Below are 25525 nucleotides of genomic sequence, written 5' to 3'. Positions count from 1 at the left end.
TCAGAACTTTTGAAAGAACAGAAAAAAAAACTTTTAAAACTTTTTAAGAATTTTTTGAAAGTTTTAGAGGTACTTTTCAGCACTTAGTAGAGTAAGAGAAGAAAAGCAAAACTTTTTGGTTAGGTGTACATACACTGAACTTGTTTTGTATATTTTTCTCTTATGAAAAGAACAAAGAGACAAAGTGGTAAGTAGTTGCAAGTACTTATCCCACCGCTGCACAACCAATGTAGGAGGCTGGCCTGGCTTGTAGTGGGTACCAAGGGGTACTTACACCTTGCACGAGGTCCAGGTAACCCTTATTAGTGCAGAGGGGTGTCTAGCAGCTTAGGCTGATAGAAAATGTAGCTTAGCAGAGCAGCTTAGGCTGAACTACGAGGCGTGTAAAGCTCCTACTATACCACTAGTGTCACATGCACAATATCATAAGAAAACACAATACACATAATACTACTAAAAATAAAGGTACTTTATTTTTATGACAATATGCAAAAAGTATCTCAGTGAGTACCCTCAGTATGAGGGTAGCAAATATACACAAGATATATGTACACAATACCAAAAATATGCAGTAATAGCAATAGAAAGCAATGCAAGCAATGTACAGTCACAATAGATTGCAATGAGGGCACATAGGGATAGGGGCAACACAAACCATATACTCTAGAAGTGGAATGCAAACCACGAATGGACCCCAAACCTATGTGACCTTGTAGAGGGTCGCTGGGACTGTAAGAAAACAGTGAGGGTTAGAAAAATAGCCCACCCCAAGACCCTGAAAAGTGGGTGCAAAGTGCACGAAGTTCCCCAAAGAGCACAGAAGTCGTGATAGGGGAATTCTGCAAGGAAGACCAACACCAGCAATGCAACAATGATGGATTTCCTGACGAGTGTACCTGTGGAACAAGGGGACCAAGTCCAAAAGTCACGATCAAGTCGGGAGTGGGCAGATGAGCAGGAAATGCCAGCTGTTGGTGCAAAGAAGCTGCCTCCGGATGGTAGAAGCTGTAGGTTCTGCAAGAATGACAAGGGCTAGAAACTTCCCCTTTGGAGGATGGATGTCCCACATCGTGAAGAAGCTTGCAGAGTTGTTTCCGTGCAGAAAGACTTCAGACAAGCCTTGCTAGCTACAAGGGTCACGGTTAGGGTTTTTGGATGCTGCTGTGGCCCAGGAGTACCCTCAGTATGAGGATAGCAAATATACACAAGATATATGTACACAATACCAAAAATATGCAGTAATAGCAATAGAAAGCAATGCAAGCAATGTACAGTCACAATAGATTGCAATGAGGGCACATAGGGATAGGGGCAACACAAACCATATACTCTAGAAGTGGAATGCAAACCACGAATGGACCCCAAACCTATGTGACCTTGTAGAGGGTCGCTGGGACTGTAAGAAAACAGTGAGGGTTAGAAAAATAGCCCACCCCAAGACCCTGAAAAGTGGGTGCAAAGTGCACGAAGTTCCCCAAAGAGCACAGAAGTCGTGATAGGGGAATTCTGCAAGGAAGACCAACACCAGCAATGCAACAACAATGGATTTCCTGACGAGAGTACCTGTGGAACAAGGGGACTAAGTCCAAAAGTCACGATCAAGTCGGGAGTGGGAAGATGAGCAGGAAATGCCAGCTGTTGGTGCAAAGAAGCTGCCTCCGGATGGCAGAAGCTGTAGGTTCTGCAAGAATGACAAGAGCTAGAAACTTCCCCTTTGGAGGATGGATGTCCCACATCGTGAAGAAGCTTGAAGAGTTGTTTCCGTGCAGAAAGACTGAAAACAAGCCTTGCTAGCTACAAGGGTCACGGTTAGGGTTTTTGGATGCTGCTGTGGCCCAGGAGGGACCAGGATGTCGCCAATTACGTGAGGAGACAGAGGGGGCATCCAACAAGACAAAGAGCCCACTCAGAAGCAAGCAGCACCTGCAGAAGTGCCGGAACAGGCACTACAAAGTGGAGTGAACCTGAGCTCACCCGAAGTCACAAAGGAGGGTCCCACGACGCCGGACGACAACTCAGGAGGTCGTGCACTGCAGGTTAGAGTGTCAGGGACCCAGGCTTGACTGTGCACAAAGGAAATCCTGGAAGAGTGCACAGGAGCCAGAGCAGCTGCAAATCACGCGGTGCCCAGCAATGCAGTCTAGCGTGGGGAGGCAAGGACTTACCTCCACCAAACTTGTACTGAAAAGTCACTGGACTGTGGGAGTCACTTGGACAGAGTTGCTGAGTTCAAGGGACCTCGCTCGTTGTGCTGAGAGGAGACCCAGAGGACCGGTAATGCAGTCTTTTGGTGCCTGCGGTTGCAGGGGGCAGATTCCGTCGAACCATGGGAGATTTCTTCGGAGCTTCTAGTGCAGAGAGGAGGCAGACTACCCCTACAGCATGCACCACCAGGAAAACAGTCGAGAAGGCGGCCGGATCAGCGTTACAAGGTCGCAGTAGTCATCTTTGCTACTTTGTTGCAGTTTTGCAGGCTTCCAGCACGGTCAGCGCTCGATTCCTTGGCAGAAAGTGAAGAGAGAGATGCAGAGGAACTCTGATGAGCTCTTGCATTCGTTATCTAAAGAATTCCCCAAAGCAGAGATCCTAAATAGCCAGAAAAGGAGGTTTGGCTACCTAGGAGAGAGGATAGGCTAGCAACACCTGGAGGAGCCTATCAGAAGGAGTTTCTGATGTCACCTGCTGGCACTGGCCACTCAGAGCAGTCCAGTGTTCCAGCAGCACCTCTGTTTACAAGATGGCAGAGGTCTGGAGCACACTGGAGGAGCTCTGGGCACCTCCCAGGGGAGGTGCAGGTCAGGGGAGTGGTCACTCCCCTTTCCTTTGTCCAGTTTCGCGCCAGAGCAGGGCTGGGGGATCCCTGAACCGGTGTAGAATGGCTTATGCAGAAATGGGCACCATCTGTGCCCATGAAAGCATTTCGAGAGGCTGGGGGAGGCTACTCCTCCCCAGCCCTAACACCTTTTTCCAAAGGGAGAGGGTGTAACACCCTCTCTCTGAGGAAGTCCTTTGTTCTGCCTTCCCGGGCCAAGCCTGGCTGGACCCCAGGAGGGCAGAAACCTGTCTGAGGAGTTGGCAGCAGTTGCAGCGAAACCCCTTTAAAGGTAGTTTGGCAGTACCCGGGTCTGAGCTAGGGACTCAGGGGATCATGGAATTGTCTCCCCAATGCCAGAATGGCATTGGCGTGACAATTCCATGATCTTAGACATGTTACATGGCCATGTTCGGAGTTACCATTGTGACGCCATACATATGTCGTGACATATATATAGTGCACGCGTGTAATGGTGTCCCCACACTCACAAAGTCCGGGGAATTTGCCCTGAACAATGTGGGAGCACCTTGGCTGGTGCCAGGGTGCCCACACACTAAGTGACTTAGCACCCAACCTTTACCAGGTAAAGGTTAGACATATAGGTGACTTATAAGTTACTTAAGTGCAGTGGTAAATGGCTGTGAAATTACATGGACGTTATTTCACCCAGGCTGCAAGGGCAGGCCTGTGTAAGAATTGTCAGAGCTCCCTGTGGGTGGCAAATGAAATGTTGCAGCCCATAGGGATCTCCTGGCACCCCAATACCCTGGGTACCTCAGTACCATATACTAGGTAATTATAAGGGTGTTCCAGTATGCCAATGTAAATTGGTGAAATTGGTCACTAGCCTGTTAGTGACAATTTGGAAAGAAATGAGAGAGCATAACCACTGAGGTTCTGGATAGCAGAGCCTCAGTGAGACAGTCATAACACAGGTAACACATACAGGGCACACTTATGAGCACTGGGGCCCTGGCTGGCAGGGTCCCAGTGACACATACTACTAAAACAACATATATACAGTGAAATATGGGGGTAACATGCCAGGCAAGATGGTACTTTCCTACAATCACCCATCCTCATTTTACAAACCCCTCACATTTCAGAGCACTTCAATAAACACCCTTGAAACACAAAAGAATCTGAAGTCAGTCTGTGATTTAGTAAATATGTATTATCAATGACAGTGTCATAATGGGTTTACCATTGTAAGGCTAACATACCTATGTCACACATCACAAGCCCTTGAAGGATGCAAGCCGTTGACACGTAGGTAACCACACCTGTGAAACCGTAATGGAAGGGTACAACTCAGTTACCAAATAGTGATTTAAATAGAGAAACAGGATAGAGGTAGACGTGTGAAAGTTAATGTAATGCTAAAAATGAAAATGGTCTCACCTGTGTCTCACTGGAAATATTGCTGTATGACTGACTCCCTGTTGTCGTTGTCTTCTTCCTCAGCTTCATCCTCATCACTGTCCACAGGCTCCACAGACTCCACAGCTGCTACAACACCGTCATCTGGATCATCCTCCTGCTAGAATAGGGATCCACCTGTCATATGGAGGCACCTGAACCTGGCCTTCAGGAGGCCGAAGGTGCGTTCGATCACTCTCCTAGTCCGCCCATGGGCCTCATTGTACCGCTCCTCTGCCCTGGTCCTGGGATTCCTCACTGGGGTCAATAGCCAGGAAATGTTGGGGTAACCAGAGGTGATGTGCCTGTGGAGTTGACCCATCATATCAGGGATGCTGCTATTCCGCAGGATGTAGGCGTCATGCACTGAGCCAGGGAACATAGCATTTACCTGCGAGATGTACTGGTCTGCCAAACAGACCATCTGGACATTCATTGAATGATAACTCTTCCTGTTCCTGTACACCTGTTCACTCCTGTGGGGGTGGGGACCAGAGCTACATGGGTCCCATCAATGGCACCTATGACGTTGGGGATATGTCCAAGGGCATAGAAGTCACCTTTCACTGAAGGCAAATCCTCCACCTGAGGGAAAATGATGTATCTCCTTACGTGTTTCAGCAGGGCAGACAACACTCTGGACAACACGTTTGAAAACATAGGCTGGGACATCCCTGATGCCATGGCCACTGTTGTCTGAAAAGACCCGCTTGCAAGGAAATGGAGCACTGACAGCACCTGCACATCAGGGGGGATTCCAGTCGGATGGCGGATTGGTGACATCAGGTCTGGCTCCAACTGGGTACATAGTTCCTGGGTTGTGGCACGGTCAAAGAGGTAGGTGACGATGACATGTCTCTCTTCCATTGTCAACAGGTCCACCAGCGGTCGATACACCGGAGGATTCTGCCATCTTCTCATATGTCCCAGCTGACGGTGCCTACGAAGGACAACAGCGAAGAACCAGTCATTATTCCTCCAGGTATGTACCCACAGTTACACACAAGACTACACCATTCGCAAAACCCTTCCTGTATGTGTGTTGAGTGTAGGCCTAGCTATGTGTGACGCAGTAGTAAATGAAGCCATGTGGGCCCCTGAAATGGCGGCTGCCTGACCTCTAAACTGGGACAATGGGATTGTGGGGTAACTGCGCTGGCGTTGTACACCGTCACAGTAGGCGGTCAGAGACCGCAGCACAATGCTGCATTGGTTAACATTGGACCCTATGGGTCCCAGGAGCCAATGAACAGGTTCGCCGGCGGTGATGATGCGCACCGCCGCGGACGTCACCACCGCGGATTTGACCGCCATTTTCTATCTGTTCAATCAGTAGATACCTGACCTTCGACAGGAGAGGACCTACACTGCAAGTGCTGCTGTGACCTCGGTCTGGAAGCGACGATGGCTGCTGCGTCTGGGGAAAGGGCCCCTGCTTTCACTGCACAGGAGTTGGAGACACTGGTAGACGATGTCCTCCCCCAGTACACGCTACTCTGCGGTCCTCCAGACCAACAGGTTAGTACACAGGAGGCACGTTGTATGGGCTATGCCTGGGTGGAGAGGGCTGGTTGGAAGAGGGAAGGGGGCAGAGTTCATAGAACAACAATGCATGGGAATGAATGGGCCACATGGCCAGAGTAGGGAGGGGGCCACTCATAACGACGGTGCAGTTGGTAATGACTGTTCCTCTTCCCTTGTGTATGTCATGTAGATCAGCACCCACCAGAAGAGGGACATTTGGCGTGCCATCGCCAAGGAGGTCCGGACCCTGGGGGGCCACCAGAGACGGGGCACCCACTGCCGTAAGAGATGGGAGGACATTCGCCGCTGCAGCAAGAAGACGGCGGAGGCTCAGCTGGGGATGGCCTCCCAACGTGGGAGGGATGCCCGTCGCACCATGAACCCCCCTGATGTTCCGGATCCTGGCGGTGGCCTACCCAGAGTTGGATGGGCGCTTGAGAGCATCACAGCAGACACAAGGGGGTGAGTACAACCTCATTCTGCTGACTTTGCGTGCAGTGGAGGTGTCTGGGTGGGGGAGGTGGGCTGTTGGTGTCCCTAGGCCAGGGCGAGTTAGGTAGGCAAGGCCCCTCCGTAATGTAGGCCATGTGGCACTCTACCCCACCTCAACAGAGTGCCAAGTCGAGGTACAGTTGTCCCTGTGGCATACATGTGCGCAGATGTCCACCATTGCCATGTAGGCCATATCCCAGAAATTGCATGTGCAGAGGGCAGGAGCACAGCGTAATGCAGGGGGCTGCTGCGTCTGTCTTGTCCGCCAACGGTAGCTGTAATCCATGCACTAAATCTCTCTTTCTTCTGTCTCCCCTCCTTTTTCTGCTCACTCTGTCCTTTTGTACATCAGCATCAACAGGCGCAGGTACAGTGACACCGGAGCAAGGGGGAGCTGCATCCCACATGGCCATGGAGGGCCACACCATGGACTCAGAATGCACCAGTGGGACGGAGGGCGAGGGGAGCTTCACGTCAGCCACCGGATCACCAAGCAGCGACACAGACTCGTTCGCCGATGGGGGCTCCCTTGTGGTGGCGGCACCATCTGTGCCCCCCACCTCTACAGGTACAGCCGCCACCTCCCCTACCAGCCCCGCACTCCCAGCAGCCCCTCAGCGTTCGCCCGTGCCCGCTCACCCAGGAGGGTGGGCATCTCCTTCGCCCCAGGCACCTCAGGCCCTGCCCCAGTCACCCCTGCTGCCCTCAGTGAGGAGGCCGTTGACCTCCTCAGGTCAATCACCGTTGGGCAGTCTACCATTGTAAATGCCATCCAGGGTGTAGAATGAGAGTTGCAACACGGTAATGCATTCCTGGAGGGCATTCATTCTGGTCAGGCTGTCCTTCAGCGAACCCTGCAATCTCTAGCCTCAGCACTGATGGCAGCCATTGTCCCTGTGTCTAGCCTCCCCCCTCCAACTTCCTCCACCCAGACCCAATCTCCTGTACCCCAGCCCATCCCAAGCACACCTACAGACCAGCATGCACACAAATCAACACACACAAGTAGCTCAAGCAAACATAGGCATCACACACATCACAGGCACTCACGCAAGCCTCACCCACGTACAGACACAGCAACATCCACTGCCTCCACTGTGTCCCCCTCCTCCTCTTCTCCCTCCTCCCTCCCAGTCTTGTCTACACACACACCTGCATGCACCACATCTACAGGCACCATGAATCGCACAAGGACACCCAGCACCACAAGCCGCTCACCTGCACTCACCACCTCCACTGCCATTTACACGTCCCCTGTGTCCTCTCCCAATGTGTCTGTGACGCCCCCTCCCAAAGTACACAAACGCCGGCAATCACTCACCCAACATTAATCCACCTCACGACAGCCTCCAGTACCTAAAGTGACACCTCCGACAACCCCCTCCTCTTCCTCCACTCCCAGACCCCCTCCAGCTACCCATCCCAGTGTTCGTCAGAAACTGTCCCTCTGTAAAGTTGACCTTTTTGCCCCCACCCCACCCCCTCCAATTCATCAGTCCCGTCGTAGCGCCTCAGCCAAAAAGCCTCCAATACCAGTGGTGCCTGTTCAAGGTTTGTGGAGAGCACCGGCCACCAGGCCAGGCAGTAGGACCCGGAGCCAAGGCACTGGCAGCCCACCCCCTGTAAAGGCTATAAAATTGGAGAGTGGACGACGGGATCGTGTTAAGACTCCTGGTGGGAAAACAACTGACATGGGTTCCAAGGGGATTGGAGAGTCAGCTGTGACTCCACCAAAGGTGGGGAAGGGCCAGAGGAAGTCTGCCCAGCCTGTTGTGAGTGTCACGGCGGAGAAGTGCGCCATCATTTCCGGCGGTCGACACACAACCGCCAGCACCGTCATCACTGGTCCAGAGACCACCGCCAGAGTCACAGCCCAGGAGGGCACAAGTATCGTCACTGGTCCAGAGACCACCGCCGGAGTCACAGCCCAGGAGGGCACAAGTATCGTCACTGGTCCAGAGGCCACCGCCGGAGTCACAGCCCAGGAGGGCACAAGTATTGTCACTGGTCCAGAGACCACCGCCGGAGTCACAGCCCAGGAAGGCACAAGTATCATCACTGGTCCAAAGACCACCGCAGGAGTCACAGCCCAGGAGGGCCCAAGTATCGTCACTGGTCCAGAGACCACCGCCGGAGTCACAGCCCAGGAGGGCCCAAGTATTTGGTCCAGAGACCACCGCCGGAGTCACAGCCCAAAAGGGCCCAAGTATCGTCACTGGTCCAGAGGCCACCGCCGGAGTCACAGCCCAGGAGGGCACAAGTATTGTCACTGGTCAGGAGACCACCGCCGGAGTCAGTGCCCAGGAGGGCCCAAGTATCGTTACTGGTCAGGAGACCACCGCCGGAGTCATAGCCCAGGAGGGCCCAAGTATCGTCACTGGTCAGGAGACCACCGCCGGAGTCACAGCCCAGGAGGGCCCAAGTATCATCACTGGTCAGGAGACCACCGCCACCACCAGAGTCATAGCCCAGGAGGGCCCAAGTATCATCACTGGTCAGGAGACCACCGCCACCACCAGAGTCAGAGCCCAGGAGGGCCCAAGTATCGTTACTGGTCAGGAGACCACCGCCGGAGTCACAGCCCAGGAGGGCCCAAGTATCGTCACTGGTCCAGAGACCACCGCCGGAGTCAGTGCCCTGGAGGGCCCCGGCTGCCACAGCCCTGCTGGGCAATGATGGAACGTCATGCCACACACCAATGCCCAGTGTAGAGAACGTCATGCCACACACCAATGCCCAGTGTAGAGAACGTCATGCCACACACCAATGTCCGTATCAGAACCGCCATGTCAAAGCACCGCTGAACAGGGCAAAGACCGCCATGGCAAAGCACTGCTGAACAGGGCAAAGACCGCCATGGCAAAGCACCGCTGAACAGTCCGGAACTGCCATGTCAAAGCACCGCTGAACAGGGCAAAGACCGCCATGTCAAAGCACCGCTGAACAGGGCAAAGACCGCTATGGCAAAGCACCGCTGAACAGGGCAAAGACCGCTATGGCAAAGCACCGCTGAACAGGTCAAACACCGGGTAGGAATGAATGGCCCGCCACATCAGGCATCCTTATCCCATGTGCAGCTGGGACAGTGACAGGACAGGAACTTTCACGGGGAGACTCATCCAGTCTGGGCACCAGTCCCCCCCAGTACCAGTTGAGACCTGCATCTACTTGAGAGACTATGGCTTTGCACTCCCTAGGATGGTAGAGTGGGCAACCCACCCACTGTAGAGACTTGAGAGACTGTGGCTTTGCACTCCCCAGGATGGTAGAGTGGGCAACCCACCCACTGTGGACACTTGAGAGACTGTGGCTTTGCACTCCCCAGGATGGCACAGTGGGCAACCCATCCACTGTAGAGACTTGAGAGACTGTTGCTTTGCACTCCCCAGGATGGTAGAGTGGGCAACCCACCCACTGTAGAGACTTGAGAGACTGTGGCTTTGCACTCCCCAGGATGGCACAGTGGGCAACCCACCCACTGTAGAGACTTGAGAGACTGTGGCTTTGCACTCCCCAGGATGGCACAGTGGGCAACCCACCCACTGTAGAGACTTGAGAGACTGTGGCTTTGCACTCCCCAGGATGGTAGAGTGGGCAACCCACCCACTGTGGACACTTGAGAGACTGTGGCTTTGCACTCCCCAGGATGGCACAGTGGGCAACCCATCCACTGTAGAGACTTGAGAGACTGTCGATTTGCGCTCCACAGGATGGTAGAGTGGGCAACCCACCCACTGTAGAGACTTGAGAGACTGTGGCTTTGCACTCCCCAGGATACATCAATGGGCATGGAGCCCCGTCGTGGATCTGGCTTTCCAGTCATCCGGCTGAGGTGCCCCCCCTTCCCTTCCCCCTGAGGTGCCTGTAGTATTTCTATCTGATGCCCCAGCAGTGTTCTCTCCGATTGTGGTCAGGTATCCTTTGTGGGCCTCGCCCATGCATTTTTGGACTGTTGGTGCACGGACATTGTTATTTACATATCTGCACTACTTCTCGTATTGTATATAATTATGACTGATTTTCAAACATATATCTGTATTTTTTTTATGGCATGTATATTGCCACATTACAATGTTTGACTGAATATCGCATTGTCTTTTCATTCTTCCAGGGGGATTGTGGGTTGTCACTGTGATTTCTGTGAATGCATTGGTGTGTATGTTGGAATATGCGAGGGTGGGGGTGGGGGTGTTTGGTGGGTGTCCCACTAACTTTTGCCTCCCCCCTCCCCCGTGTCATAGGTGCAGTACTCACCGTTGTCTTCGGCGCCTACGTAGCTGTTGGTCGTAGAGGAGCAGAAACAGAAGGGCAGGGAGTATTTGGAGTTCCGGCTCCATGGAGTCCTCGTGGGATGTGTTCAGGTGAGCGTTTTCCCATAGCAAAAGCTGTTTATGCCGTGTTTTTATCCACGGAGAATCCGCCCCGGAAAAGGTGGCGGATTGGCGGGTTGTAATACTGTGGGCGGTACAATGTCTTCCGCAGGTCTGTTGTCGGTGACCGCCGCGCTGCTTGTTTGCACCGCCGTGGCGGGCGGTGTGCTAAAGTGGATCTCTTTGTTGGCGGTTTCCGCCAGGGTCATAATTCCCTTTTTTTGTCCGCCGGCCTGTTTGCGGTATTTCCGCAGCTTTTACACTGTCCGCCAGGGTTGTAATGACCACCTATGTGTTCCCTGTGTGATGACTAACTGTCTCACTGAGGCTCTGCTGACCAGAACCTCGGTGGTTATGCTCTCTCTGCTTTCCAAATTGTCACTAACAGGCTAGTGACCAATTTCACCAATTCACATTGGCATACTGGAACACCCTTATAATTCCCTAGTATATGGTACTGAGGTACCCAGGGTTTTGCGGTTCCAGGAGATCCCTATGGGCTGCAGCATTTCCTTTGCCACCCATAGGGAGCTCTGACAATTCTTACACAGGCCTGCCACTGCAGCCTGAGTGAAATAACGTCCACGTTATTTCACAGCCATTTACCACTACACTTAAGTAACTTATAAGTCACCTATATGTCTAACCTTTACCTGGTAAAGGTTGGGTGCTAAGTTACTTAGTGTGTGGGCACCCTGGCACTAGCCAAGGTGCACCCACATCATTCAGGGCAAATTCCCCGGAATTGGGAGTGCAGGGACACCATTACACGCGTGCACTGGACATAGGTCACCACCTATGTACAGCGTCACAATGGTAACTCCGACCATGGCCATGTAACATGTCTAAGATCATGGAATTGTGGCATTGGGGAGACAATTCCATGATCCCCCGAGTCTCTAGCACAGACCCGGGTACTGCCAAACTACCTTTCCTGGGGTTTCACTGCAGCTGCTGCTGCTGCCAACCCCTCAGACAGGTTTCTGCCCTCCTTGGGTCCAGCCAGGCTTGGCCCAGGATGGCAGAACAAAGGACTTCCTCAGAGAGAGGGTGTTACACCCTCTCCATTTGGCAAAAAGGTGTCAGGGCTGGGGAGGAGTAGCCTCCCCCAGCCTCTGGAAATGCTTTGATGGGCACAGATGGTTCCCATCTCTGCATAAGCCAGTCTACACAAGTTCAGAGATCCCCAGCCCTGCTCTGGTGCGAAACTGGATAAAGGAAAGGGGAGTGACCACTCCCCTGACCTGCACCTCCCAGGGGAGGTGCCCAGAGCTCCTCCAGTGTGCTCCAGACCTCTGCCATCTTGGAAACAGAGGTGCTGCTGGCACACTGGACTGCTCTGAGTGGCCAGGGCCAGCAGGTGACGTCAGAGACTTCTCCTGATAGGCTCTTAACTGTGTTGCTAGCCTATCCTCCTTCCTAGGTAGCCAAACCTCCTTTTCTGGCTAGTTAGGGTCTCTGCTTTGGGAAATTCTTTAGATAACGAATGCAAGAGCTCATCAGAGTTCCTCTGCATCTCTCTCTTCACCTTCTGCCAAAGGATCGACCGCTGACTGCTCAGGACGCCTGCAAAACCGCAACAAAGTAGCAAAGATGACTACTGCAACCTTGTATCGCTGATCCTGCCGCCGTCCCGACTGTTTCATGGTGGTGCATGCTCTGGGGTAGCCTGCCTCCTCTCTGCACTAGGAGTTCTGAAGAAATCTCCCGTGGGTCGACGGAATCTTCCTCCTGGAACCGCAGGCACCAAAAGACTGCATCACCGGTCCTCTGGGTCCCCTCTCAGCATGACGAGCGTGGTCCCTTGAACTCAGCAACTCTGTCCAAGTGACTCGCACAGTCCAGTGACTCTTCAGTCCAAGTTTGGTGGAGGTACGTCCTTGCCTCCCCACGCTAGACTGCATTGCTGGGTACCGCGTGATTTGCAGCTGCTCCGGCTCCTGTGCACTCTTCCAGGATTTCCTTAGTGCACAGCAAGCCTGGGTCCCCGACACTCTAACCTGCAGTGCACAGCTTCCTGAGTTGTCCTCCGGCATTGTGGGACTCCCTTTTGTATCTTTGGGTGAGCTCCAGTTCACTCCTCTTTGTAGTGCCTGTCTAGGCACTTCTGAGGGTGCTGCCTGCTTCTGTGAGGGCTCCCTGACTTGCTGGGCGCCCCCTCTGTCTCCTCATCCAAGTGGCGACATCCTGGTCCCTCCTGGGCCACAGCAGCATACAAAAACCCTAACCCCCAACCCTTGCAGCTAGCAAGGCTTGTTTGCGGTCTTTCTGCGTGGGAGCTCTGCAAGCTTCTTCACGACATGGGACATCCATCCTCCAAAGGGAAAGTTCCTAGTCCTCTTCGTTCTTGCAGAATCCACAGCTTCTACCATCCGGTGTCAGCTCTTTGCACCCTCAGCTGCCATTTCCAGGGCATCTGCCCAATCTCGACTTTGTTGCGACTCTTGGACTTGGTCCCCTTGTTCCACAGGTACTCTCGTCCGGAAATCCACTTTGGTTGTATTGCTGGTGTTGGTCTTCCTTGCAGAATTCCCCTATCACAATGTCTGTGCTCTCTGGGGAATATAGGTGCACTTTACACATACTTTTCAGGGTCTTGGGGTGGGCTATTTTTCTAACCCTCACTGTTTTCTTACAATCCCAGCGACCCTCTACAAGCTCACATAGGTTTGGGGTCCATTCGTGATTCGCATTCCACTTTTGGAGTATATGGTTTGTGTTGCCCCTATACCTAGGTGCTTCCATTGCAATCTACGGTAATTCTACATTGCTTGCATTACTTCCTTTTGCTATTATTGCATATTTTTGGTATTGTGTACATACATCTTGTGTATATTTGGCATCCTCATATTGAGGGTACTCACTGAGATACTTTTGGCATATTGTCATAAAAATAAAGTACCTTTATTTTTAGTGTATCTGTGTATTGTGTTTTCTTATGATATTGAGCATATGACACCAGTGGTATAGTAGGAGCTTTGCATGTCTCCTAGTTCAGCCTAAGCTGCTATGCTATAGCTACCTTCTATCAGCCTAAGCTGCTAGAAACACCTCTTCTACACTAATAAGGGATAACTGGACCTGGTACAGAGTGTAAGTACCCCTTGGCCAGCCTCCTACATTGGTTGTGCAGCGGTGGGATAAGTACTTGCAACTACTTACCACTTTGTCATTTTGTACTTTTCATAAGAGAATAATGTACAAAACAAGTTCAGTGTATGTACACCTAACCAAAAAGTTTTGCTTTTCTTCTCTTACTCTATTGCTAAGTGCTGAAAAGTACCTCTAAACTTTCTAAAAGTTTCTAAAAAGTTGAAAAAAAAATTTTTTTCTGTTTCCTTAAAAAGTCCTAAAACTTTTTCTTTCTTTTTTCTGTCCCTAAACCCTTTTCTATCATGTCTGGCACAGGTCCTACTCTTGATCTGGCCAGAACAGCTTATGACCACCTTAGCTGGAAAAGTTTGAGGAGTCTCTGCATTGATAGAGGTTTAGGGGTAGGGAAGAATCCCTCTAGAGAACTGTTAAATAACATGCTCATTGAAAATGATAAGGCCTTAGCTGGCACATCTGTTGAGAAGTTAGGAGATGGTTCACACTCTGATTCTGGGGCACCCCCAGTAAGAATGTTAGATGGTATCCTTACCAACCTGCCCCTTAGCAGACCACCGAGCATAACTGGTACTAATGTGAGTTCTCATCACAGTAGGGATGTTCTTCCTGCAGGCCAGGTTGTTAGAGTGCCAACTGTTAGGGACATTTCACCCTCTGTTCATTCACATCATTCTTCTGTGTCAAAGCATGCCCAACCCACCCATCCTAATGACAGAATATTGGAAAGGGAGCTCAATAGATTGAGAGTGGAAGAGTCCAGGCTGAGGCTTAAACAGCAACAGCTGGCTCTAGACAGGGAATCTTTAGACTTAGAAAAAAGAAAGACAGAGGTTGGGGTTTGGACCCCATGGTGGCAGCAGCAGTATTCCAGATAGTAATCCTGTGAAAGAGCATGATTCTAGGAATCTGCATAAGATAGTTACCCCTTACAGGGAGGGGAATGACATTAACAAGTGGTTTGCTGCACTTGAGAGGGTCTGTGTTGTACAGGGGGTCCCTCAAAGGCAGTGGGCTGCTATCCTATGGCTATCTTTCAGTGGAAAGGGTAGGGATAGGCTCCTTACTGTTAAGGAAAGTGATGCGAATAATTTTACAGTTTTGAAGAATGCACTCTTGGATGGATTTGGCTTAACCACTGAACAATACAGGATTAAGTTCAGAGAAACCAGAAAACAGTCCTCACAAGACTGGGTAGACTTTGTTGACTATTCAGTGAAGGCCTTGGAGGGGTGGTTACATGGCAGTAAAGCTTCTGACTATGAAAACCTGTATAATCTGATCCTGAGAGAGCATATTCTGAATAACTGTGTGTCTGATTTGTTACACCAATATCTAGTGGACTCAGATCTGGCATCTCCCCAAGAATTGGGAAAGAAGGCAGACAAATGGGTCAGAACAAGAGTGAACAGAAAAGTTCATACATGGGGTGATAAGGATGGCAAGAAGAAGGATGGTAAGTCTTCAGACAAGGGTGGGGACAAATCTAAAAATGAGTCTTCATCAGGCCCACACAAACACTCTGGTTGGGGTGGTGGGTCCAAATCCTCTTCTAATCAAGTAAAGAAACCATGGTGCTATTTATGTAAAGTAAAAGGCCATTGGACAACTGATGCCAGTTGTCCAAAGAAAAGCACCAAGCCTTCCACTACCACAACCCCTACTGCTACACCTAGTGCCCCTAGTAATAGCAGTGGGGGTGGGAGCAAACCTACTAATAGCCAATCCAAGGGAGTAGCTGGGCTCACTTTTGGTAATTTAGTTGGGGTTGGTCTTGTTAGGAAGACCACAGAGGCTGTGCTAGTCTCTGAAGGTGCCATTGATTTGGCCACCTTAGTTGTGTAGTGAATCCTAGTTTGTTTTAACAGGATAACAGGAGTTAGCTTAGCCGTAGGCTTGTAAACTCGTGTCCCCGTCACCCAGTGACTTGTAACCTACTTAGCTTGCTCTGTCTTAGTCCATTTAATTATTTTTTTCCTTTAAGATGGCGGCCTTGTTTATAGTTAGCCACTTGTTATGGGTTCTATTATCAGTATCACTGCGCCAAGGCGTCAAGATCAAGCACGAAAGACAAACATACAGTAGTTATTCACACTTAGGGATTTTCCCTCTCTATACTTTCGAGGGATTGTTGATATTAATTGCCGTCCCAAGCATGCCTGTTATCTATTGTTATGAATAACACTTATGTCAGGGGACCTTGTATATCTGTATAAATACAACACACTTTAGACAGATAATCAGAGGGATTCCGACCAGAGGGCATCGCCACCATCGCTGATACCGATGCTGTAGTCATCTTGACGCTGACCCAGTCTTCGTGTCCCTGCGGAGTCTGAGATAGAGACCTCATTCCAAGGTAACGAGGGTTGGGGGCTCCTCTCATGGACACAGCTTTGGCAGATTAGGTTTAACGAACCCAGCTCTCCTTTTAGGTAGGAGGTTAGACCTATTCTCCTTAGGGTATTAGGGCATATTCCTTCTTATACATATACATATATTTCTTTTATATATTGCACAATGGTGGGGGTCTTTATAACAATGACTCTCTTCTTCACAATACTGTTGCTTGGTATATTCATTAATCTAATCATTGCAGTTCATGCAACTTATCACAAATTGCAGTTATGTTGAATAAAAACTATTATTATTTCACTGCATCTGTGTTCTTGCCTTTGTTTGTATGAGACATAATAAATCTGTGAGAAAAGGGTAATTTCCGCTTAACCACGACAACCCTGAGAGATCTTACTTTGAGTCCATGCATAAGCGACTGCTACAAATCACCTTTTACTATTGTGTTTCTGGTGAGGTACTGCTAGTAAGCCGGTAAGATTTGGACAACAGTTACAACTAGTTGTAGGAAGAGACTTAGTCACCTACAAACGAAAGTACTGTCATCCTGAGACCAGCAGTCTTGCTCAGAGCAAGAGTCCAAACTACGACATGGCGCCACCAACATGGTGTTTGGGCACTAATTTACGGATACCCTGACTATCACTGTCTCACAGACAACAGGTACCCTCAGTACCATTATACGGAGACGTCCGTGGTCTTTGGGAGAATCCTCCTCAGCCAAACAGGTAACACCTAATTAGGCTGTAGGTTGTTCGAGCTCGAACTCACAAAAGGGAAAAACTTCCCCTATTTTGGTGTTCCGTTTCTCTAAACAACTATGGCTAATACCATAGACATTCCTGCAAATGCTAGACATGCACTTACACAACATTTATTAGTACATGGGCTTACAGAAGAGGGAGGGGATGTTGCTCTGATTATAGAAGCGAAGTGGCAAAGGCCCTCCTGGGAATCTTTTCCAGGGTGGGTTTCCCAAAAGAGGTGGTGTCAGACAGGGGTAGCAACTTTATGTCTGCATACTTGAAGCCCATGTGGAAGGAATGTGGGGTAACATACAAATTCACCACACCTTATCATCCACAAACAAATGGACTGGTAGAGAGATTTAACAAAACTCTCAAAGGAATGATAATGGGACTCCCTGAAAAACTCAGGAGGAGATGGGATGTCCTGTTACCTTGCCTCCCTTTTGCTTACAGGGAGGTACCCCAGAAAGGAGTGGGCTTCAGCCCCTTTGAACTCTTATTTGGACACCCTGTAAGAGGTCCTCTAACAATTGTGAAGGAGGTTTGGGAACAACCTTTAAAAGCTCCTAAGCAAGACATAGTGGACTATGTACTCGGCCTAAGATCCAAAATGGCTGAGTACATGAAAAATGCAAGTAAAAACCTTCAGGCCAGCCAAGAGCTCCAAAAGCAATGGCATGACCAGAAGGCTGTTCTGATTCAGTACCAACTAGGACAGAAGGTATAGGTCTTGGAGCCTGTAGCCCCAAGAGCACTCCAAGACAAATGGAGTGGACCCCACATAATTGTTGAAAAGAATGGAGAAGTCACCTACTTGGTTGACTTGGGCACTGCCAGGAGTCCCCTTAGGGTGCTCCATGTCAATCGCCTAAAACCCTACTATGACAGGGCTGATCTCACCCTGCTCATGGCAACAGATGAAGGGCAGGAAGAAGAGAGTGACCCTCTCTCTGATCTCTTCTCTTCCACAGAACAAGATGCTCTAGTGGAAGGTGTAGTTTTGGCAGATTGTCTTACTGCTGAGCAGAAAGACCACTGCATAAATCTCCTGGGTCAGTTTTCTGAACTCTTTTCTACTGTGCCAGGCACCACTTCTTGGTGTGAGCACACTATATATACTGGAGACAGCATGCCTGTCAAAAGTAAGATCTATAGGCAGCCTGACCATGTCAGAGACTGCATAAAACAAGAAGTTCAGAAAATGTTTGAACTGGGAGTGGTTGAGCACTCTGAAAGTCCATGGGCCTCTCCTGTGGTACTTGTACCAAAGCCTCACTCTAAAGATGGGAAATGAGAAATTAGGTTTTGTGTAGATTACAGAGGTCTCGACCAGGTAACTAAAACTGATGGTCACCCTATACCCAGGGCAGATGAGCTCATAGATACACTGGCATCTGCCAAGTATCTAAGCATCTTTGATTTGACTGCAGGGTATTGGCAGACCAAGTTATCAGAGGATTCTAAAGCAAAAACTGCATTTTCGACTATTGGAGGGCACTACCAATTCACAGGAATGCCCTTTGGTTTGAAAAATGCACCTGCCACTTTTCAGAGGTTGGTGAATACACTCCTGCAAGGGTTGGAGGCTTTTAGTACAGCATATCTAGATGATATAGCTGTCTTTAGCTCCACCTGGGATGATCACCTGGTCCACCTGTGGAAAGTTTTGGAGGCCATGCAAAAGGCAGGCCTCACTATCAAGACTTCAAAGTGCCAGATAGGGCAGGCGAAAGTGGTTTATCTGGGACACCTGGTAGGTGGAGAACAGATTGCACCACTTCAGGGGAAAATCCAAACTATTATAGATTGGGTTCCCCCTACAACTCAGACCCAGGTGAGAGCCTTCTTAGGCCTCACTGGGTATTACAGGAGGTTCATAAAGAACTATGGCTCCATAGCAGCCCCTCTTAATGACCCCACTTCAAAGAAAATGCCTAAAAAGGTATTGTGGACAGCTAGCTGTCAGAAAGCTTTTGAGGAGCTGGAACAGGCCATGTGCACTGCACCTGTCCTAAAAAGCCCATGTTACTCCAAGAAATTAATTGTTCAAACTGATGCATCTGAATTAGGGGTAGGGGCAGTCTTATCATAACTCAATTTTGAGGGCCAGGATCAACCTGTTGCTTTTATCAGCAGGAAGTTGACCCCTAGAGAAAAGCGTTGGTCTGCCATAGAGAGTGAGGCCTTTGCTGTGGTCTCGGCACTGAAGAAGTTGAGGCCATACCTGTTTGGCACTCACTTCATTGTTCAGACAGACCAAAAACCTCTACTTTGGCTAAAACAAATGAAAGGTGAAAACCCTAAATTGTTGAGGTGGTCCATATCTCTACAGGGAATGGACTATGCAGTGGAACATAGATCTGGGAGTATCCACTCCAATGCAGATGGACTCTCCAGATATTTCCACTTAGACAATGAAGACTCATCAGGTCATGGCTACTCTTATTGTCCTTCGTTTGGGGGGGGGTTGTGTAGGAAAGTACCATCTTGCCTGGCATGTTACCCCCATATTTCACTGTTTATATGTTGTTTTAGTGTATGTGTCACTGGGACCCTGCCAGCCAGGGCCCCAGTGCTCATAAGTGTGCCCTGTATGTGTTCCCTGTGTGATGACTAACTGTCTCACTGAGGCTCTGCTAACCAGAACCTCAGTGGTTATGCTCTCTCTGCTTTCCAAATTGTCACTAACAGGCTAGTGACCAATGTAGGAGGCTGGACTGGCTTGTAGTGAGTACCAAGGGGTACTTGCACCTTGCACCAGGCCCAGTTATCCCTTACTAGTGTATAGGGTGTCTAGCAGCTTAGGCTGATAGATAATGGTAGCTTAGCAGAGCAGCTTAGGCTGAACTAGGAGACGTGTGAAGCTACTACAGTACCACTTAGTGTCATATGCACAATATCATAAGAAAACACAATACACAGTTATACTAAAAATAAAGGTACTTTATTTTTATGACAATATGCCAAAGTATCTTAGAGTGTACCCTCAGTGAGAGGATAGGAAATATACATAAGATATATATACACAATAGCAAAAATATGCAGTATAGTCTTAGAAAACAGTGCAAACAATGTATAGTTACAATAGGATGCAATGGGGAAACATAGGGATAGGGGCAACACAAACCATATACTCCAAAAGTGGAATGCGAACCACGAATGGACCCCAAACCTATGTGACCTTGTAGAGGGTCGCTGGGACTATTAGAAAATAGTGAGAGTTAGAAAAATAACCCTCCCCAAGACCCTGAAAAGTGAGTGCAAAGTGCACTAAAGTTCCCCTAAGGACAAAGTAGTCGTGTTAGAGGAATAATGCAGGAAAGACACAAACCAGCAATGTAACAACTGTGGATTTCCAATCTAGGGTACCTGTGGAACAAGGGGACCAAGTCCAAAAGTCACAAGCAAGTCGGAGATGGGCAGATGCCCAGGAAATGCCAGCTGCGGGTGCAAAGAAGCTTCGACTGGGCAGAACAAGCTGAGGTTTCTGCAGGAACAAAAAGGGCTAGAGACTTCCCCTTTGGTGGACGGATCTCGCTCGCCTTGTAGAGTCGTGCAAAAGTATTTTCCTGCCGAAAGAACGCCAACAAGCCTTGCTAGCCGCAAATTGTGCGTTTGGCGTTTTTGGACGCTGCTGGGGCCCAGAAGGGACCAGGAGGTCGCAAATTGGACCTGAAGAGAGAGGGGACGTGGAGCAAGACAAAGAGCCCTCACTGAAGCAGGTAGCACCCGGAGAAGTGCCAGAAACAGGCACTAAAAGGATGCGTGAAATGGTGCTCGCCGAAGTTGCACAAAGGAGTCCCACGTCGCCGGAGACCAACTTAGAAAGTCGTGCAATGCAGGTTACAGTGCCGTGGACCCAGGCTTGGCTGTGCACAAAGGATTTCCGCCGGAAGTGCACAGGGGCCGGAGTAGCTGCAAAGTCGCGGTTCCCAGCACTGCAGCCCAGCGAGGTGAGGCAAGGACTTACCTCCACCAAACTTGGGCTGAAGAGTCACTGGACTGTGGAGGTCACTTGGACAGAGTTGCTGGATTCGAGGGACCTCGCTCGTCGTGCTGAGAGGAGACCCAAGGGACCGGTGATGCAGCTTTTTGGTGCCTGCGGTTGCAGGGGGAAGATTCCGTCGACCCACGGGAGATTTCTTCGGAGCTTCTGGTGCAGAGAGGAGGCAGGCTACCCCCACAGCATGCACAAGCAGGAAAACAGTCGAGAAGGCGGCAGGATCAGCGTTACAGAGTTGCAGTAGTCGTCTTTGCTACTATGTTGCAGGTTTGCAGGCTTCCAGCACGGTCAGCAGTCGTTTCCTTATCAGAAGGTGAAGAGAGAGATGCAGAGGAACTCGGATGAGCTCTTGCATTCGTTATCTAAAGTTTCCCCAGAGACAGAGACCCTAAATAGCCAGAAAAGAGGGTTTGGCTACCTAGGAGAGAGGATAGGCTACTAACACCTGAAGGAGCCTATTAGCAGGAGTCTCTGACGTCACCTGGTGGCACTGGCCACTCAGAGCAGTCCAGTGTGCCAGCAGCACCTCTGTTTCCAAGATGGCAGAGGTCTGGAGCACACTGGAGGAGCTCTGGACACCTCCCAGGGGAGGTGCAGGTCAGGGGAGTGGTCACTCCCCTTTCCTTTGTCCAGTTTCGCGCCAGAGCAGGGGCTAAGGGGTCCCTGAACCGGTGTAGACTGGCTTATGCAGAATTGGGCACATCTGTGCCCAAGAAAGCATTTCCAGAGGATGGGGGAGGCTACTCCTCCCCTGCCTTCACACCATTTTCCAAAGGGAGAGGGTGTCACACCCTCTCTCAGAGGCAGTTCTTTGTTCTGCCATCCTGGGCCAGGCCTGGCTGGACCCCAGGAGGGCAGATGCCTGTCTGAGGGGTTGGCAGCAGCAGCAGCTGCAGTGAAACCCCAGGAAGGGCAGTTTGGCAGTACCAGGGTCTGTGCTACAGACCACTGGGATCATGGGATTGTGCCAACTATGCCAGGATGGCATAGAGGGGGCAATTCCATGATCATAGACATGTTACATGGCCATATTCGGAGTTACCATTGTGAAGATACATATAGGTAGTGACCTATATATAGTGCACGCGTGTAATGGTGTCCCCGCACTCACAAAGTTCAGGGAATTGGCTCTGAACAATGTGGGGGCACCTTGGCTAGTGCCAGGGTGCCCTCACACTAAGTAACTTTGCACCTAACCTTTACCAGGTAAAGGTTAGACATATAGGTGACTTATAAGTTACTTAAGTGCAGTGTAAAATGGCTGTGAAATAACGTGGACGTTATTTCACTCAGGCTGCAGTGGCAGGCCTGTGTAAGAATTGTCAGAGCTCCCTATGGGTGGCAAAAGAAATGCTGCAGCCCATAGGGATCTCCTGGAACCCCAATACCCTGGGTACCTCAGTACCATATACTAGGGAATTATAAGGGTGTTCCAGTAAGCCAATGTAAATTGGTAAAAATGGTCACTAGCCTGTTAGTGACAATTTGGAAAGAAATGAGAGAGCATAACCACTGAGGTTCTGATTAGCAGAGCCTCAGTGATACAGTTAGTCACTACACAGGTAACACATTCAGGCACACTTATGAGCACTGGGGCCCTGGGTTACCAGGGTCCCAGTGACACATACAACTAAAACAACATATATACAGTGAAAAATGGGGGTAACATGCCAGGCAAGATGGTACTTTCCTACACAACCCCCCCCCCCAAAACGAAGGACAATAAGACTAGCCATGACCTGATGAGTCTTCATTGTCTAAGTGGAAATATCTTGAGAGTCCATCTGCATTGGAGTGGCTACTCCCAGGTCTATGTTCCACTGTATAGTCCATTCCCTGTAGGGATATGGACCACCTCAACAATTTAGGATTTTCACCTTTCATTTGTTTTAGCCAAAGTAGAGGTTTGTGGTCTGTATGAACAATGAAGTGAGTGCCAAACAGGTATGGCCTCAACTTCTTCAGAGCCCAGACCACAGCAAAGGCCTCCCTCTCAATGGCAGACCAACGCTTTTCTCTAGGGGTCAACCTCCTACTAATAAAAGCAACAGGTTGATCCTGGCCCTCAGAATTAAGTTGTGATAGGACTGCCCCTACTCCTAATTCAGATGCATCAGTTTGGACATAGAATTTTTTAGAGTAACAAGGGCTTTTCAGGACAGGTGCAGAGCACATGGCCTGCTTCAGCTCCTCAAAAGCTTTTTGACAGCTTGCTGTCCATAATACCTTTTTAGGCATTTTCTTGGATGTGAGGTCATTAAGAGGGGCTGCAATGGAGCCATAGTTCTTAATGAACCTCCTGTAATACCCAGTGAGGCCTAGGAAGGCTCTCACCTGAGTCTGAGTGGTAGGGGGAACCCAATCAATAATAGTTTGGATTTTCCCCTGAAGTGGTGCAATCTGTTCCCCACCAACAAGGTGTCCCAGATAAACCACCTTACCCTGCCCTATCTGGCACTTTGAAGCCTTGATAGTGAGGCCTGCCTTTTGCAGGGCCTCCAAAACTTTCCATAGGTGGACCAGGTGATCATCCCAGCTGGAGCTAAAGACAGCTATATCGTCCAAATATGCTGCACTGAAAGCTTCCAGCCCTTGCAGGACTGTGTTCACCAACCTCTGAAAAGTGGCAGGTGCATTTTTCAAACCAAAAGGCATTACAGTAAACTGGTAATGTCCTCCAATGGTAGAAAATGCAGTCTTAGGTTTAGCATCTTCTGATAATTTGATCTGCCAATACCCTGCAGTCAAATCAAAAGTGCTTAGATACTTGGCAGATGCCAGTGTATCTATAAGCTCATCTGCCCTGGGTATAGGGTGAGCATCAGTTTTGGTTACCAAGTTGAGACCTCTATAGTCTACACAAAACCGCATTTCTTTCTTTCCATCTTTAGAATTGGGTTTTGGTACCAGTACCACAGGAGAAGCCCATGGACTGTCAGAGTGCTCAACCACTCCTAGTTCCAACATTTTCTGAACCTTTTGCTTTATGCAGTCCCTGACATGGTCAGGCTGCCTATAGATCTTACTTTTGACAGGTAAACTGTCTCCAGTATCTATAGTGTGCTCACACCAAGAAGTGGTGCCTGGCACAGTAGAGAAGAGTTCAGAGAATTGATCTAGGAGATTTATGCAATTATCTTTCTGCTCAGCAGTAAGACAATCAGCCAAAACTACACCTTCCACAAGAGCATCTTGTTCTGTGGAAGAGAAGAGATCAGGTAGAGGATCACTGTCTTCTTCCTGTCCCTCATCAGTTGCCATGAGCAGGGTGAGATCAGCCCTGTCATAGTAGGGTTTCAGGCGGTTGACATGGAGCACCCTAAGGGGACTCCTGGCAGTGCCTAAGTCAACCAAGTAGGTGACTTCACCCTTCTTTTCAACAATTGTGTGGGGTCCACTCCATTTATCTTGGAGTGCTCTTGGGGCCACAGGCTCCAAGACCCACACTTTCTGCCCTGGTTGGTACTGAACCAAAACAGCCTTCTGATCATGCCATTGCTTCTGGAGCTCTTGGCTGGCCTGAAGGTTTTTACTGGCCTTTTTCATGTACTCAGCCATCCTTGATCTGAGGCCAAGTACATAATCCACAATATCCTGCTTAGGAGCTTTTAAAGGTTGTTCCCCACCCTCCTTTACAAGTGTGAGTGGACCCCTAACAGGGTGTCCAAAAAGAAGTTCAAAGGGGCTGAAGCCCACTCCTTTCTGGGGTACCTCCCTGTAGGCAAAAAGGAGGCATGGTAGAAGGATATCCCATCTCCTGCGGAGTTTTTCAGGGAGACCCATAATCATGCCTTTGAGAGTTTTATTAAATCTCTCCACCAGTCCATTTGTTTGTGGATGATAGGGTGTTGTGAACTTGTACGTTACACCACACTCCTTCCACATGGCCTTTAAGTATGCAGACATGAAATTGCTTCCCCTGTCTGATACTACTTCCTTTGGGAAGCCGACCCTGGAAAATATTCCCAGGAGGGCCTTTGCCACTGCAGGTGCTGTAGTGGTCCTTAAAGGAATAGCTTCAGGATATCTTGTGGCATGGTCCACTACCACCAAGATAAACCTATTGCCTGAAGCAGTAGGAGGGTCAAGAGGGCCAACTATGTCAACCCCTACCCTTTCAAAGGGAACCCCAACCACAGGCAGTGGGATAAGGGGTGCCTTTGGAGTGCCACCTGTCTTGCCACTGGCTTGACAGGTTTCACAGGACTCACAAAATTCCTTTGTGTCCTCAGACATCCTAGGCCAATGAAACAATGGAACCAATCTGTCCCAAGTTTTCATTTGACCCAGGTGCCCAGCTAGGGGAATGTCATGTGCCAGTGTTAGGAGGAACTTTCTGTACTCCTGAGGAATCACTAATCTCCTGGCAGCTCCAGGTTTAGGATCCCTATGCTCAGTGTACAAGAGGTTGTCCTCCCAGTAAACTCTGTGAGAGTCACTGACATCCTCATTAGCCTGTTTGACAGCTTGCTGTCTGAGACCCTCTAATGTGGGACAGGTTTGCTGTGCCACACTCAGCTCCTCTCTGGCAGGCCCCCCTTCACCCAAAAGCTCAGCAGTGTCTGCTTCCAGCTCCTCTGGTGTAGGTTCTGCACAGGGAGGGAATTCTTCTTCCTCAGAAGTAGAATCCACTGTAGAGGGAGGGATAGTAGGAAGTGGTTTGCTTCTACTAGCCCTAGCTTTAGGGAGA

Source organism: Pleurodeles waltl, chromosome 7, assembly GCF_031143425.1.
Source record: "Pleurodeles waltl isolate 20211129_DDA chromosome 7, aPleWal1.hap1.20221129, whole genome shotgun sequence".
Lineage (NCBI taxonomy): Eukaryota > Metazoa > Chordata > Amphibia > Caudata > Salamandridae > Pleurodeles > Pleurodeles waltl.
The sequence above is the reverse complement of the archived record's forward strand: the minus strand, read 5'-3'. Positions refer to the sequence as shown.